The following is a 17,356-nucleotide window of genomic DNA, read 5'->3' as shown; positions in this document are numbered from 1 at the left end:
TTCCTTCTCTCTAATGTATGACAGATTTTAAGAAAGCTCAATAATCATTTAAAATACATATATATATAATATTTTTATATATTATATAGATACGGGAGAGAGAGAGAAAGGGAATGAGAGAGAGAGGTATGTCCTGTTATATCTGTTTTCTGGAAAACTAATATCCAGATTTTAAAAATATTTACTTTATATATTCTGGTTATTAATCCCTTATCAGGTGGGTAATTTGCAAATATTTTCTCCCACTCTGTGTTAAAAAAAAATTTACAATTTAGTGTTGACACATTATGCAATTTTATTTTATTATTCTCATTTAAAATTAGAAATTTTATTTTATGTGTAGTTTTATAATTATTGTTTTTTTTCTATGAATGCTTAAGATCATGTCTTATCCATATATGTCAACATAAGCAATACCACATATCTACTCTGATTATTATTTGTGAATTCATAACATAAACACTATTTGATAATTTTGTGTTTTTCCTTTTATGTTACATATTTTTTCTTTCATTTTTGGTTTACATCTAATAATTTTACATATTTATGACATCCATGTGATGTTGTGATATATACAAATACAATGTGTAATAATCAAATCAGAGTGATTAGTATATTTATCACCTTAAATAGTTATCATTTATTTGTGTTGGTAAGATTCAAAGTCCTCTCTTCTAGCTATTGAAAATAGACAATAAATTATTGTTAATTATATTAATATTACAGTACTACGGAACACTAGAATTTATTCCTCCTATCTAGCTATAATTTTGTTTTCATTAAGCAAACCCTTTCTAACCTCCCTTCTCCCTAACCTTCTTAGCCTCTAAGAACCACAATTATATTCTCTACTTCTATGAGTTCAACGTTTTTTAGCTCCCACATATGAGTGAGAATCTGTGGTATTTATTTTTCTGTGCCTGACTTATTTCACTTAACATAATGCCCTCCTGGGTCACTCATGTCGCCATGAATGGCAGGATTTTATTGTTTTATGAATAAATAGTATTCCATTGTGTATAATACTATTGTGGTATATATCACATTTTCTTTATACATTAATCTGTTGATGAACTTTAGGCACTGCTTCATGGCTTTTATCATTTTAGGTGAAAAGTGAACTGCTAACTTATGGTGATTACCTTGTAAATAAATGATTGCTTTAATTTCTTTCAATGTATTCTCTATATCTAGCTGGCAACATTTCACTAGGATGTGTATGGGTGTTGATCTGCATTTTTTCTACTTGATGTTAACTGAACTTCTTGTACATGTAGATTAATTTTTTAAATCATATTTGGAAAGTTTAGCCCATTCGTTCTTCAAATATTTTTCTACTCTCCATCTCTGTCTTTTGCTCTCTCTCCTTATTTTTCCCCCCTTCCTTTCTTCTTGTACTCCAATATGTGTATCTTGCTGCCCTTAATGATATTACACATTTCTTTGAGGGTCTATTCACTTTTCTTCATTCTTTTTTCTCTGTGTTCTTCAGATTACATAATGTCTACCAATCTTGCCTCAAATTTATTGATTTATTTTTTTTCTTGTTACCATATACTTTTAAGGTCTTCTAGTGAATCCTTCTATTCAGTTATTGTACTTTTTAACCTAGAATTTCAATTAGGCCTTGTTTATTATTTCTATATCTTTATTAATATTATTTATTTCATATGTTTTTGTACATATATGGACATAAATGAATGTATAATTGCTTAACTGTGTTGTGAAAGAATTCACAGAAAGTGATGTACAATGGAATGTACATTTTCTTTATTCATTTTTGGATACTTTGGTTGATTCCATATCTTTGCTATTGTGAATAGTTTCAATAAATATGGGAGTGGTATCCCTTTGATATACTGATTTATTTTTCTTTGGATAAATACCCAGTAGCGGGATTGCTGGATCTCATGGTAGTTATATTTTAGTTTTTGGAAAATTCTATAAACTGTTTTCCATAGTGGCTGTACTCATTTACATTCCTTTTAATAGTGTATAAAAGTTCTCCTTTCTCCAAATCCTCAGGAACAACTGCTGTTTTTCACCTTTAAAAAAAAACATATTTTTTTTTCTGGGTACATAATAGGTGTATATATTTATGGGATATAAAGGATATTTTGATATATGCATACAATGTGTAATAATTGTACCAGGGTAAATGGGGTATCCATCACCTCAAGAATTTATCCTTTGTATTACAAACAATCCAATATACTTTTAGTTATTTAAAAGTATACAATAAATTATTATTGACTATAGTCACCCTTTTATGCTATCAAATACTAGATCTTAGTCATTCTTTTTGTTACCATTAACCATCCACACTTCCCTCCCACCTCCTACCTACCCTTCACAGCCTCTAGTAATCATCATTTTACTCTCTATCTTCATGAGTTTGATTATCTTAATTTTTAGCTCCCACAAATAAGTGAGAACATGTGGTTTATCTTTCTGTGCCTGACATTTTTAAGTTAACATAATTACCTCCAGTTCCATCCATGTTGTTGCAAATGACAGGATCTCATTGTTTATGACTGAATAGGATTCCATTGCATATATGTACATCTTCTTTATCTTTTCATCTGTTGATGTGCACTTGGGTTGCTTCCAATCTTCAATATTGTACATAATGCTGCAAAAAAATGTGGAAGTGCAGGAATCTCTTTGATATACTGGTTTCCTTTCTTTTGGGTATATACCTAGCAGTGGGATTGCTGGATAATAGGTAGTTCTATTTTTGAGGAACTTCCAAACTGTTCTTCATAGTAGTTGCACAAATATACATTTCCCCCAACAGTGTATGAGGGTTGACTTTTCTCCATATCCTTCTAGCATTTCTTATTGTATGTCATTTGGATAAAAGTCATTTTAACTGGGGTGAGATTATATCTTATTGTAGTTTTGATTTGCATTTATCTGATGATCAGTGGTGTTGAGCATATTTTTATATATGTTTTCCACTTGTGCGTCATCTTTTGGAACACATCTAATCAGAACTTTTGCCCATTTTTAAATTAGATGATTAGATTTTTTTCTTACAGAGTTGTTTGAGCTCCTTATATATCTTTGTTATTAATTCTTTGTTGGATAGATAATTGTAAATACTTACTCCCATTCTTTGGATTGTCTTTTCACTGTGTTGATTGTTTCCTTTGCTGTGCAGAGGCTTTTTAACTTGATGTGACTCCATGTGCCCATTTTTGCTTTGGTTTCCTGTGCTTGCGGGTATTACTCAAGAAATTTTTTTGCCCAGACCAATGTCCTAGGGGAATTTTCTCAATGTTTTCTTGTAGTATTTTAACAGTTTGTGGTCTTAGAATTAAGACTTTAGTTCATTTTGATTTGATTTTTGTATATGGTGAGAGAGAGTGGTCTAGTTTCATTCTTCTGCATGTGGATATCCAGTTTTCCCGGCAACATTTATTGAAGAGACTCCTTTCCTCAGTGTATGTTTTTGACATCTTTGTCCAAAATGAGTTCCCTGTAGACACCTATAGATGTATGAATTCGTCTCTGGATTCTCTATTCTGTTCCAGTGGTCTATATGTCTATTTTTATGCTAGTACCATGCTGTTTTGTTTGCTGTAGCTCTGTAATAGAATTTGAAGCCAGATAATGTGATTTATCTAGTTTTTTTAGTTGTTGTTGTTCTTGCTCAGAATATATTTAGCTGTCAGGGGTCTTTTGTGGTTCCATATAAATGTTAGGAAGGTTTTTTCTATTTGTTTGAAGAATTTTATGATAGGGATTGAAATGAATCTTTAGGTTCCTTTGGGTAAAATGCAAATTTTAACAACATTAAATCTTTCAAACCATGAAAATGAATTATATTTCTATTTTTGTATGTCCTCTTTAATTTCTTTCATGAACATCTTAAATAGCTTTTATTGTCAAGATCTTTCACTTCCTTGGTTAAGTTCATCTATAGGTATTTAATTTTTTTTGTGGCTATCATAAAATGGGATTATTTCTTGATTTCTTTTTCAGACGGTTCACTGTTGGCATATAGAAATGCTGCAGATGTTTGTATGTTGATTTTGTATCCTGCAACTTTCCTGAATTTATTTATCTGTTCTAACAGTTGTTTTGGTGGAGTCTTTAGTTTTTTCTTAATATAATATTATCTGCAAACAAGGATAATTTGACTTCTTCCTTTTCAATTTGGATGCCTTTTCTTTCTTTTGTCTGATTGCTTTTGCTAACACTTCCAGTACTATGTTAAGTAAGAATGGCAAAAGTGGGCATCCTGTTGTCTTCCAGATCTTAGAGGAAAGGCTTTAAGTTTTTCTACATTCACTATAATATTAGCTATGGGTCTATCAAATATGACTTTTATTATGTTGAGGCATATTGTTTCTATCCTCAGTTTCTTTGAGGGATTTTATCATGAAGGGATGTTGAATTTTATCAATTGCTTTTTCGGCATCAATTGAAATGATCATATGTTTTATGTCCTTCATTCTATTGATATATTACATTGATTGATTTGCATATGTTGAACCATCCTTGCATCCCTGGGATAAATTCCAGTTGGTTGTGATGAATAATATTTTTAATGTGTTGTTGAATTCTGTTTGCTAATACTTTGTTGGGAATTTTTGCACAAATATTTATCAGATATTGCCTTGTAGCTTTCTTTTTTTGACAAGTCTTTGTCTGGTTTTGCTATCAGCATAACACCGGCCTTGTAGAATGAGTTTGGAAGTACTCCCTCTTCCTCTATTTTTCAGAACACTTTTAGTAGGTTTGGTATTAGTTTTTATTTATATGTGGTAGAATTAAGCAGCAAAGCCCTCAGGCCCTGATCTTTTATTTGCAGGGAGGCATTTTATTATGGCTTCAATCCCATTATTTGTCGGTCTGTTCAAGTTTTAGATTCCTTCCAGTTTAATCTTGGTAGGTTGTATGTGTCTAGAAATTTGTCTATTTCTTCTAAGTTTGTCAATTTATTGACATATATTTTCTCATAGTAGCCTCTAATGATCCTTTGAATTTCTGTGCCATTGGTTGTGATGTCTCCTTTCTCATCTCTGATTTTATTGTTTTGGGTCTTCTGTCTTTTATTCTAGTCTTCCTCTGTCTTATCTTTAAGGCCAACAACTCTTAGATTTGCCCGTTTGAGGCTATTTTCTAGATCTCGTAGGCATGCTTTATTCTTTTTTCTTCTTTATTCTTTTGTCTCTTCTGAATGTGTATTTTCGAATAGCCTGTTTTCAGGCTCACTAATTTTTTGTTCTGCTTTATCAATTCTGACATTAAGAGACTTGGATGCATTCTTCATTATGCCACTTGTGGTTTTCAACTCCAGAATTTCTGCTTGATTCTTTTTAATTTCTATTTTCCTTGGTAAATTTATCTCATAGAAATGTGAATTCTTTCCCTACGTCACCTTGAATTTCTTTGAGTTTCCTCAAAACAGCTATTTTGAATTATCTATCTAAAGGTCACATGTCTCTGTTTCTTCAGAGTTGGTCACTGGTACCTTATTTAGATCATTTGGTGAGCTCATGTTTTTCTGGATGGTCTTGATGCTTCTGGATATTCATTGGTGTCTGGGCATTGAAGAGTTATGTATTTATTGTAATCGTTGCAGCCTGAGCTTGTTTTTAACCGTCTTTCCTGGGGAAGTTTTCCATGTTTTCTAAGGGATTCAGGTGCTGTAATCTAAGTTTTTGGTCATTCCAGCCTTATGTGCATTATGGGAAATCCTAAGCCCAATAACACTGTCACTCTAGCAGACTCATAGAGATACCACTTCAGTGGTCTTGAATCAGATCCCAAAGAATGATCTGGATTATTGGGCAGAGACTTTTGTTTTCATTACTTACTTTTTCCCAAACAAATGGAATTTCTCTCTTTCTCTCTGTGCTGAGCTGCCTGGAACTAGGTGGAGTCCACAAGCACCCCTGTGGCCACCACCACCTGAGCTGTGCTGGGTCAGACCAAGGCCCTAGGGATGTACAATCAGCAGATAGTAAACCCAGCCAGTTTTGATTCCTTCCCTTCAGGGTGGCGAGTCTCCTCGGGCCCCAGGTGGCTCCAGGTATGTTGTTCCTGGAGTCAGAAAACTTAGTAATCCACTTGGTGCTCTATTCTACTGTGGCTGAGCTGGCACTGAAATCACAAGCAAAGTCTATCCTAATTTTCCTTTCCTTTCCCCAGGCGGAGGAGTTTCTCCCCCTGTGCTCCACTACCATAGGCCCATAGGGTGTACTGCCCCCGTACTGCTGATGTTCACTGAAGACCCAAGGGCTCTTCAGTCAGCTTGTGGTGAATGCTTCCAGGCTCACTCTTCAGGGTAGTGGTCTTCCCTATGGCCCAGAGTAAGTCTAGAAATCCTATCCAAAATCCAAGGCCCTGGTACCTACTTGTTGTTCTTCCGCACTATGGCCAAGCTGGTACCTAAGCTGCAAGACAAGGTCCCCTTTACTTTTCTCTCTGCTTTTCTCAAGGAGTCTCACCTCATAGCCTCCACAGGTGTGCTGGGTCACACCTGAAGCCACCGCATCCCAAAGTCTCGCCCAAGGCACATACCATGTAATAACTGGTTACTACTGCTGATTATTCAGGGCCCAAGGGCTCTTTAGTAAGCAGGCGTTCCCGTCAGTACTGGGTCCTTCCCTTCTAGCTAGCAGGTTCCTTTTTGGCCCTGGGTGTGTCTGGAATGTCATCTGGGAGCCAAAGCCTGGAATGGGGGCCTCATGACCCTGTCTGGTGCCCTATTCTACTGTGGCTGAGCTGATATTCAAGTTGCAAGACAAAGTCATTTTTACTCTTCCCTATCCTCTTCTCAATCAGAAGGGAAGAGTCTTGTTTGGACTTCTGAGCTATGCTGCCTGAGGTTAGGTGAGGAGTGTACAAACACTCCCCTGGCCACCCTGGCTGGTGTCTCACTAGATTGTATGCTCCCCAAGTCCACTGGCTTTGAGCTCGGCACAGCACCACTACATGCCTAGGAATTGCCTTCCTTGTGGCCTAGACTGCCTTTCAAGTTTATTTAGAACCTCAGAGCACTTAAGCCCAAGTTCCAACCAGAGGGATGGGTGATTCCCTTATAACTTGGACAAAATCCACAGAGCAAACTGTATTGGCTTTCTGTGGCTGATGTAAAAATGGCCGGAAATGCAGCAGCTTAAAACAATATAAATATATATGTACAATATATATACAATATAAATATATATACAACATAGATATAAATATATTATCATAGAGTTCTGTAGGTTTGAAATGTAATACGAGCCTTACTGGATTAAAATCAAGGCACCAGCTGGCTACAATCTCTTCTGGAGGCTCTAGAGGAAAATCTTTTCCCATTTTTTAAACAAAAAAACTTCTACTGACTGCTTGCAATGAAGAAGAGTAAATAATTGTTCATCCTCAAAGTCAGCAACGCTGCACATGTCTGGCCATTATTCCACAGTCACATTTTCTGACCATACCAGGAAACATCTTCCATTTTAAAGTCCTATGTAATTAGATTGTTCCCAGTGGACAATCTGGTATAATCTCTTCATTTCAAGGTCCCTAGTATAATCATTTATGCAAAGTCTTTTTTCATGTAAAGTAACATGTTCAGGAATTAGATAAGAAAATCTTGAAGTGGAGGCATAATTCTGCTTATTAAGCAAAAATTATTGTATGCCTGATTTTTATGTCAGTGTCTAATCATTGAAGAACACGTAAAAAATAAAGAACTGAAATTAGAGATGACTTATAAGTTTATGTCTCTTGTAGAAGATCAGCCTTATGGAGAAAGTAATGATAAATTGGATGGGGTAATAGAGCTCTGAGGAACTGTCACAAGAATGCCAGTATGAAAATTTTAGAAAGCTAAAGAATAGAAATTAACATATATTGGGTGCTTTTTTTTTTCTAAAGACTCTGTTAAACATTTTCTTGGTTATATCTTTTTATCTTTTGAACAATTCAATCAGTCTACAGTGGTGGGATGAAGAAATATGATGTACTGAATGATATTTAGGAGAAAACATCAACAGGAATTGCTGTAAGTATTTTCATAACACTAGGGAAGGGAAGCCATTGAAGAATAGAGTGGGGACTTCCAAAGCTAGAGAGTCTTAAAATTTCAAATGTCTATTAGGTAAAGCAATATAGAAATTTTTCTTCTGGTAGCCAGCATTCTACTCTCTACTTTTATGGGGTCAACTTTTTTAGATTCTGAACATGAGTGAAATCATGTGGTATTTGTTTTTCTGTGCCTGGCTTATTACATATAACATAAAGTTTTACAAGTTCATTCATGTTTTCACAAATGACAGGGCTTGGATGGTTAGGGAAAGGAAGAGAATGGGAAGATGTTGGTCAAAGGATATGTAATTACAGTTAGATAGGAGAAATAAGGTCAAAAGATTTATTGCACAGCATGATGACTGTAGTTAATGACCATACACTGTATTCTTGAAAAATGCAAAGATAGTAGATAAGGGTTCTTATTACATGAATAATAACTATGTGAAGTACTACATTTGTTACCTAGTTTTAATTATTCCACAATGTATATAATCTTCAAAATATCATGTTGTACACAATAAATACGCACAATTTTATCTATCAATTTAAGCAGATAAATAAGTTTTCTTATAATTAGTAAGGGAAACCTTATTTATTAGATATGAAAACTAGATTATAATATTCTAAGAACTTAATGGAGGTGAGAAATAAGCAATAATAAGTGTAAACAATTTGTTTCCAAAAGCATGGGTAATACAGTAATGCAAAGGAAACAAAGAAAAAGTTAAAATGAAATTAATACCTCATAGAGATATCTTCATTCCCATGTTCATTGCAGCATTATTATAATAGCCAAGATGTGGAAACATTCTAAGTGTCCACTGATGGATGAATTAATAAAGAAATTGTGGCATATATTCACAATATAATACTCTTCAGACCTATAATTAAAAAGACACTGCCATTTGTGACAACATGAATGAAACTAGAGGACATTATGCTAAGTGGAATAAGCCAGACTCAGTAAAAATATTGCATGGCCTCATTTATATGTGCAATCTTAAAAAAAAAGTCAAATAAAGAAGAACTTCAGGACTTTAGTTAATAATATTGTATTTTATACTGAGCACTTGCTGAGAGTAAATTTTTGGTGCTTTTACCACACACACAAAAGAGTATCTAGGGAAGGTGAGGAATATGTTAATTTCTTTTACTATAGTAAATATTTCACCATGTATATGTATGTTAGAATATGTTGTACACCTTAAAATATGCAATAAAAACAAATTTCAAAAAATTAAGCAACTGACTATATTATTAGTAGAAGGAGTCAGTAAATTGATAAGGTTTCAATAGAGCAGATTTATAAAAAATTTCCAAATAGAGATGAGTGGTGAGAACCTAGATGTAAGTTGGTAGATGTATTAGGGTTCTCTAGAAGGACAGAACTAATGGGATATACATGTATGTGTAAACGTGTACGTATACACATGTGTATAATATATACACATTATGTGTGTGTGTATATACACACACACATATAATATATATATATACCATATATATTTATTTATGTTTATTAAGTATTAACTCACACGATCACAAGGTCCCACAATAGGCCATCTGTGGGCTGAGGAGCAAGGAGAGCCAGTCTGAGTTCCAAAACTGAAGAACTTGGAGTCTGGTGTTCAAGGGCAGGAGGCATCCAGCATGGGAGAAAGATGTAGGTTGGGAGGCTAGGCTAGTCTCTTTTTTCAGATTTTTCTGCCTGCTTATATCCTAGCCTCTCTGGAAGCTGATTAGATTGTGCCCACCCAGATTAAGGGTGGGTCTGCCTTTCCCAGCCCACTGACTCAAATGTTGATGTCCTTTGGCAACACCTCACAGACACATCCAGGATCATTACTTAGTGTCTTTCAATCCAATCAAGTTGACACTCAGTATTAACCACCACACTAGGAAACCCTAACAGCTAAGCTTATATGAAACTCATTAAATTAATAGATTGAGGAAAAAACAACATATTTTGATATAAGAATAAATATTGGTATTGTATCAATAGATTAACTTAAATAAGTTATTAAACTTTATAATAGTTTAAAATATACATTGACCAAACAAATCAAGATAAACAATGTAGTGATAAAATATATAAAGTATACAAATGATTTTTTAGGGTCCAGAAAATAATGTCACTCAAAATTTCAAAATTACACAGGTACAGAATTTATCTGAATGATTATAGAAGACTGTGGAATAGAAAATCAAAACATCACGTAGGATAAGCATTTAAATGACACAGTCATCTACTCATACGTTGTAAAACTGTACACACTTTGAAAAATAGTAAGCATTTAACATCGTGGGTTCAGAAATAGAACTGTGATCACAGTGCTAGCTGTAGTTTATTGTTTGCAAGTGCTAGAAAATGAGCTAAATATTTTGATTCACAATCTGATTTCATTTTTATGAACACCCTTTGAATCAATGACTTTCACAAACCCTATTTTGTGGGTGAAGATATTCAGTCATTTAGAGTCCAAACAAGTCAAACAAAATCAGTAAATACTAAGTTATTGAGCTAGTATTAAATTCAAGTCTGTGAAATCCTGGAGTAAAGTTGTTTAACTACATTATGCTGCCTCCTAATGAAGAACATCCCCCCACCAAAAAAAAAAAAAGAAAAAATAACACAACAGATACACACACACACACACACACACACACACACACACTTTAATAGAAAAGCTATGACATGAAAATATCGTAACTCAAAGGGGTATAAGTATTAAATTTTATAAAATAATGTTAAATCAAGCCAGAAAATGGCTTGGGATTCAAACAATACTTCTGAATTTTCACCCTTAGAATGTAATGAGTTTATGGTTAATATGCTTGAACCAGCCCAAGTAATTTAAAAACAAATAGGATTTGTTATCTTTATCTATCTGTGTATCTGTTAAGTAATTTTTAAAAAGCCACTTGAGAAAACAGTCTTTTTTCATCAAATTAATATTATTGTCAATCCAGGATTCCAAGGTGAACTTTTGGTATAATAAATATAAATCTGAAAGTGCCTTAATTTATCACAAATTCAGTTGCATTTTTGTAAGCTATGAATATTATATCATGTGACTCAACAAGCTACTTTCTTATTTGAAACTATAAAAAAATTATCCGTCTTAACAGTATGGGCAAAGTCTTTCTATTGTAAGCATTTGTCAGATTTAATATTTGCTATAGTTTCTCAAATATAGAGTTGTATTAGGAGAAAAGGGACACAGATATAGTCAATCAATTTTTGCTAACACGATCAAAATAAGGTCAATAAACATGACTTTTTGTGGGAAGTTGTTTTGGATTTGACACTTTGATGCAAAATTATTTTGGCTAACATTTCTCAGAGAATTCAGATACTGGATGACAATAATTTTAAACCACTGATTATACAGTATATGTTTTGCTACATGATTGATTCTCAGAGTTGTTACTTGCCACTAAGTTAGATCAAAGAATCTAGAAGATTTAATTTTTTTCCCATTGGTTTTTAATTCCAAAATAATTATTTGTTGTTTCTTGCCAAAAAGTTTACCTAAAACATTTCTGCTCATAGGAAACATATAATAAAATATTATATTTACTTTTTGCTTCCCTTATGCTTATTTGTGTTTTATAGAACATTGATATATTTTCGTGTAAGGGCCTCAGGATGGAAATTGGTCAATGAAACATGAGGTTAAAGACAACGGATTAAATAGTGGAAGTCTATTGCATTTTTTAAAAAAACAGGACCTAAATGATATGGTTTATTTTGGTATCATGTTCACTTGTCTGCTGGCATTATTTAACATTGGTCATGTAAAGAATAACTCAAGAACACTTTATAGAAATTAATAAACGTTACTTTTGTGGAATGAAAAAAGTATCTAAAGGAGGAAAATGAAGAACACTGAAAAAGAACCTACAAATCCTGAAAATGTACCTTAAGTGATACATTGCATTTACAAAGTTATTTACAATACTTATCACAATGAGTGGGCGATATTATATGCTAAGGGATAAAGATTAATAATGTACGGTCTTAATTGTCAAAAAATACATCGCGTGATTTTACTTTTGAATTTGTAGTTTCTAACCTGGCATTCACTTTACTTCATATTCACTTTACTTTTTGCACAAATTGGAGGGTTGAGTTTGGTCTAGCAGCAAGACAACCAGTTTAAATTTCAACAATCCCTAGACTAACTGGGTTTCTTCTGAGAGATAAAAGTGTATTGAAGAGTTCAACAGGATAGTGTGAACTCAAATTTTTTTCTCAACAATATGCTGACTAACCTTAAAGAGAACATTAAAATAAACAGCAAAACTGAAGGTATTCAAACTTATGTTAAAAGACATCTTAAGCTAGTGAGAAAAAAAAAAACAAAACTCTTTACCGTTTTGAAAGGATAAAAGTTTTTATGTATTATTGTTTTACCAATTAGCCTATATATTTTAACATATTTATGGGACTATAATAAGTATAATAGCTAATATATTTGAGTATCCACTATCTTATAGACTTTGCAATTTGTATTGTATTCAATATACCATTTACTTGTTACAAAAATCTATATATCAGATATTTTTATCAAACTATCCATTTTACAAATGACAAAGTTAAGACTTAGAGAGCCTAGTGTAAAACAATAAATGGTAGAAAAGATAAGTCATTTCCACATGCACATACACACACAGGTAGATGGATAGACGTACGTGTATGTGTATTATATCTATACATAGAATTAGCTATATATACACACATACATGTATCATTTGGCTTTTTAATAAGTTAATATTGTATTGAAATTCATTACAAGTTTATCAAGATAATATTATCCTCTATTTTAAAGCTAAAGAAAATGAGAGTCAAAATATTAAATAACTTGTTGAATGGCACACAGTATTAAGTTAGTAGGGTTAGAATCCAAGCTTATTCTCTTTCCAAATTGTCCCACTGCCTCTTTATCTAGGTTACATTTTTCTCTGCACTTCTTTAGTTCCTTCTCTCCTTGGTTTTCTCTAGGAATCTGCTATACAGAGATGGGTGTGACAGCATGTTTTAATCCTGCCATAACCATACATCTTGCTAGTTTGTATTAGAAAGGATTATGCTAAAATTTCTGTGGCTTAGGAAACAAAAGACAAGTGCTAACTTCCACTACATGTCCTATATGTCTAAACAATGGTATGTATGTTTGGGAGACAAAGACTTACGGAAATATCAAATTCTGTAGCTGCATCATTAGGACATCAGGTCTCCTTGGTTGCTATGCCAGGAGCGAAAGTATAGGGATTCATCAATGACATTTTCCACATTCTGGAAGTGACGGATATCATGTGCCTCATATTTCATTGGTCAGACTGGTTTTCTGAACCAATCTCATATAGAAGTGGGCTAAAAAGGATTGTCTTCCTTGTGCAGAGAGGGAATGAGAACTGGATATTGGTGAACACTAGTTATGTCTACCAGATCATCCTCAAAAAATGTCTTGGTCCTGACATGGGAATTAACAGCAGACAACCTCAGCAAGGTCAGAAAAGGAAGACTTTGCATAGAAGATACAAGATGCATAAGATTTTTGATTGATGAGATGAGAGGTAAAATAAAAAGTAATATAAACTGTACACAACATAAGATTGCCTCCCCAAAGGCAGAAAACAATCTCTCCTCCCTGTGCTGCAGCTTGAATGAAAAATAATGATACAATTTACCACTTCTATGGATAAACAAAGAGACCTAGAAGATTGAAAGGCTCTTAAAAATAACCATTTGGTGGTATAACATTTTATAATGGCTCATGGCTTTTATAATTATTTCTCACTGTGCCTGAGAAAATCAGAGGAGTACATGCAAAGAAATACAAAAGCAGCAGCCAGAGTCAGCAGTGACAGGCTCCCCACTGAGTGCCATAAGCTCCATTATCTTCTGTCATAGCAACTCCTCAATCAAAGGGAAATAGTGCACTGGAAGCAGAAGACGAAGAACAATAAAACATAGGCAAATTGGCTAAATTATAGCACAAAGTACTACTGAAGACACAGTTAAAGAATAATAGAAAAGAGCAGGTATTTTCTTACAATTTATTTTTTAAATTCTAGCAAAAATTACATCAATTTACTCTTTCACATGAGATAGTATGCATTCTCTGAATAATCAAAGAGATGGCTTCTTTTTTTTCATTTGTAACAGGTATTTCAGAGTGTTCCTGCCAATATTATCAACAGAAGTTTATAATATCAATCTGTTCTATTCTTGAGCTTTGCATTCACTATACAATGCATGCAAAGTCACAGTTCTTTCATAAATATTTCATATAAGGTTTGCTGATGTATGTTTTAACTTTAGAGTATATGTTGATACATGATATAATAGATGTGTTTCAACAAGAAAGACATAAGAGCACGTGCTTTGCTAATCCTTTCATAGTGCCTTTTATCTGAAAATTAGCTTATTGCGTCGGCTGTGTATATGCTTATCTCATAACTACGGTTGTAAACACCAGTTTTGTATTTGCCAAATATGCCAATGAACAATAAAGTATAAATTAAAGAAAACATTATTTTTTCTGTTCTTATACGGCACAGAAACATATCTTATTTTTAACGTACTTTAAAAACAAACCTTGTCTGCCTTTTGAATCACAAAGATAATTGAGAATTTTCATTTCTCCATCTGATTTCTAAATTTTGCTAGTATTTTTTGAGTTGCATAATCTGTACACTAAATCCAGGTGCTCTGTGTTAACTAATCATTAACTACTGAAATCTCAAGACGCAATTCTCTACAATAAATGAGAAGCCTGAGTATATATATATTAATATCATTCATATCTACAGCCCTCTACATATTCATAAAAATGATGCCCTTATGATTTATTTCCTTTCTTAGTGTCTATAAGTGTCCCAAGTTCTAGTACAAATTAATTATTTTAATTTCTGTTTTGTCATTGCAGCATTTTATTCCTCTTGTGCAAATATAAAAAGGAAAGAATCTTCTGTGCCCTGAGTCCAAATGAAAATCTCAAGCAACAAAAAAGCAAAGTGATTGGGAAAATAAAATCATTTTGGACTGATCCCAACAGCATTTCAGTTTCATTAGTGTTCTATTAATTTAATACTATAGCCAGATTTCAAGTTCTGACAAAGTTCTGTATTGCAGATCTCAGTATTAGGTTAATGTATGAATTGTACTGCACTACACATAAAAATGATGTAAATGTGAATGTATAAGAATAGCCTGACAATTTGAAAAGTCTTTGTAATATTTTCAGAAAATATCCTAGATAGGCTATAATTGAATTATTTGATTTTTACAAATTACTTTGTATTATGGAAACAAATGGTAGTTTTCTCAAGCCTTAACACCATTGAGGATATTTATGTATGTCTGTTTAACAAATAGAAAATGGTTTGTAATTCACCCCAATGATTGATATGAATTAGATTTTATGAGGTTTTCAGGCATTATAAGGAATTATATAATTAAATATGCTTGAAAATTTTCTTTATTCAAGTTATAGGTAGGTTTTATTTACATAGTGTAAACATGGTCATAAAGAATGATAGTATTATTGGTACACGTTTAATCCTCATTATCCCTCACTATATCCCTCATTATAAAGTATGTACTGTGATTATTCCTATTTTCTAGATGATGAAATGGAGGAACTGAGAGGTTAAGTAACTTGCTTAAGGTTATTCAGCCCAGTAGTTCAGAGACATGATTTAATCTTTAGTCTGGCTCCAGAGTCTGTACCTCTAATCGATATTATGAAGTGTCAGTTTTTTGTTTACACCCTTTTAATTCTGGTATATTTTGATTTGGTTTCTTGCATCTATGGGACTTTTGGATAATGATAACTTATGTTTCTATATTTACAAAAAATAAACAAACATAAAACATTACAAGTCATTGATTTCTATTTTGACTGGGATATATAATCTGTTACAAAGCAGAATATTAATTGGCTTACCTGCCCTCAAAGGAAGATTTCTTCTGTCTCTGAAATTTTTATGTTGCATCTAAGACTGTTTTTCTCTTGATAACGCTAGGATGAGAAAGATGAAAATAGACTATAGCCAGAAGGTGTTACTGCTGTCTCTGAGACTATCTTTTTGCAACTTGAGTTTTTCTTTCAGTTTGTTAATTTGTAATTCAATCTCTCCCATTTCATCTTGGCCCTTCCTAATCTTCACAGAGTTCATTTACTTACTCATGTCATTAGCTAACCACTGCAGTCATATAAGTTTTTATAAACTTAGATAAGTGTGGGCACATTCAGGGTGGCATGGCCATAGACAGTTTTTACAAATTTAAAAGGTATAGAGTACTTCTTATGAAAGCTAAACACCTCTATTTCTTCTGAATTTATTAAAAAGTATAATAGCATGAAAAAGAGAGTTATACATAAATGTCTTAACATAACTATATCTATATTTTCATCCAGTTATTATGCTAATAGCAGCTTCATCAAATTCAAAAAATTTTATCATTGTTTTACTGGAGGAGAAAGACTTTCAAACACTTACTGCATATGCCTGTGCATACCCACACACAAACACACAATGTATACCTATTGTTTAAGAGATTCAAAATAGATATAGTTAAAATCAACAATACTGCTTAGAAAAAATATCTGACGTAATCTATAATTAAATAATGTCATTTTGAATATCATTTTTATTATTACTGTTTTTATTGATCTTAATGATTCTGTTGACACGGTAAAGCCTATCTGAATGATTTAAACACTTATTGAAGGTAATACTAGAGGGAAACAACTAGGTGATTTGGATAATTCACCTTTTCATTGCTAACGTTATAAACCTCGTTTCATAAAATAACTACCAGTGTGAGCCACTATGAAGTACGGCATTCTTCTCTCTTGACTTACAAACCTCCACACCTTATTTGAAACTGCAATTCTAGACCTCCCAAATGAAATATGACTGGCCTACTGCAACATATTTCATGAACTGGAACTCAAGTTACAAATTTGCCCAGGCATTTTTTTTTGGGTTTTTTTTGACTGGGGAGAAACTAGTTTTATTAGATTTTCTATCCTGCTTTCCTCCCCTCTATTTCTTTCTGTGATACAAATGTAAACTTGGGAAAAGTTGTTATAACTTAATTAGCAGACTCCTCTATCTTTCAGTATATGTAAAGACTGTAAATTTTCTTCTTTGGTAAAGTTTATTCAGTTTTGATTAGAACCACAATTAAGAAGTAAGCTAATGGTGGAAATGCAAATGTTGATTAACTTGTTTTGAAAACATCTCATTATAGTTGGACATGATAAATTTTAATGCATGATTAAAAATCATAAGCCTCAACCAAGAA

At 32.9% G+C, this 17,356-nt stretch overlaps 1 long non-coding RNA gene across 1 annotated transcript in view; it reads right to left on the bottom strand.

Moving 5' to 3' along the window:
* LOC103782744 (uncharacterized) overlaps positions 1–16,111 on the bottom strand; it is a 75,938-nt gene extending 59,827 nt beyond the window's left edge. Inside the window, exon 1 of the long non-coding RNA XR_004670257.2 lies at positions 15,990–16,111. This is a non-coding gene — a long non-coding RNA (uncharacterized LOC103782744). The remainder of the gene's footprint in view (positions 1–15,989) is intronic.
* Positions 16,112–17,356: the final 1,245 nt, after the last annotated feature.

The sequence above is a fragment of the Pan paniscus genome, chromosome 13 (genome assembly GCF_029289425.2).
Source record: "Pan paniscus chromosome 13, NHGRI_mPanPan1-v2.0_pri, whole genome shotgun sequence".
NCBI lineage: Eukaryota > Metazoa > Chordata > Mammalia > Primates > Hominidae > Pan > Pan paniscus.
This window is presented reverse-complemented; position numbering and strand designations above follow the sequence as displayed.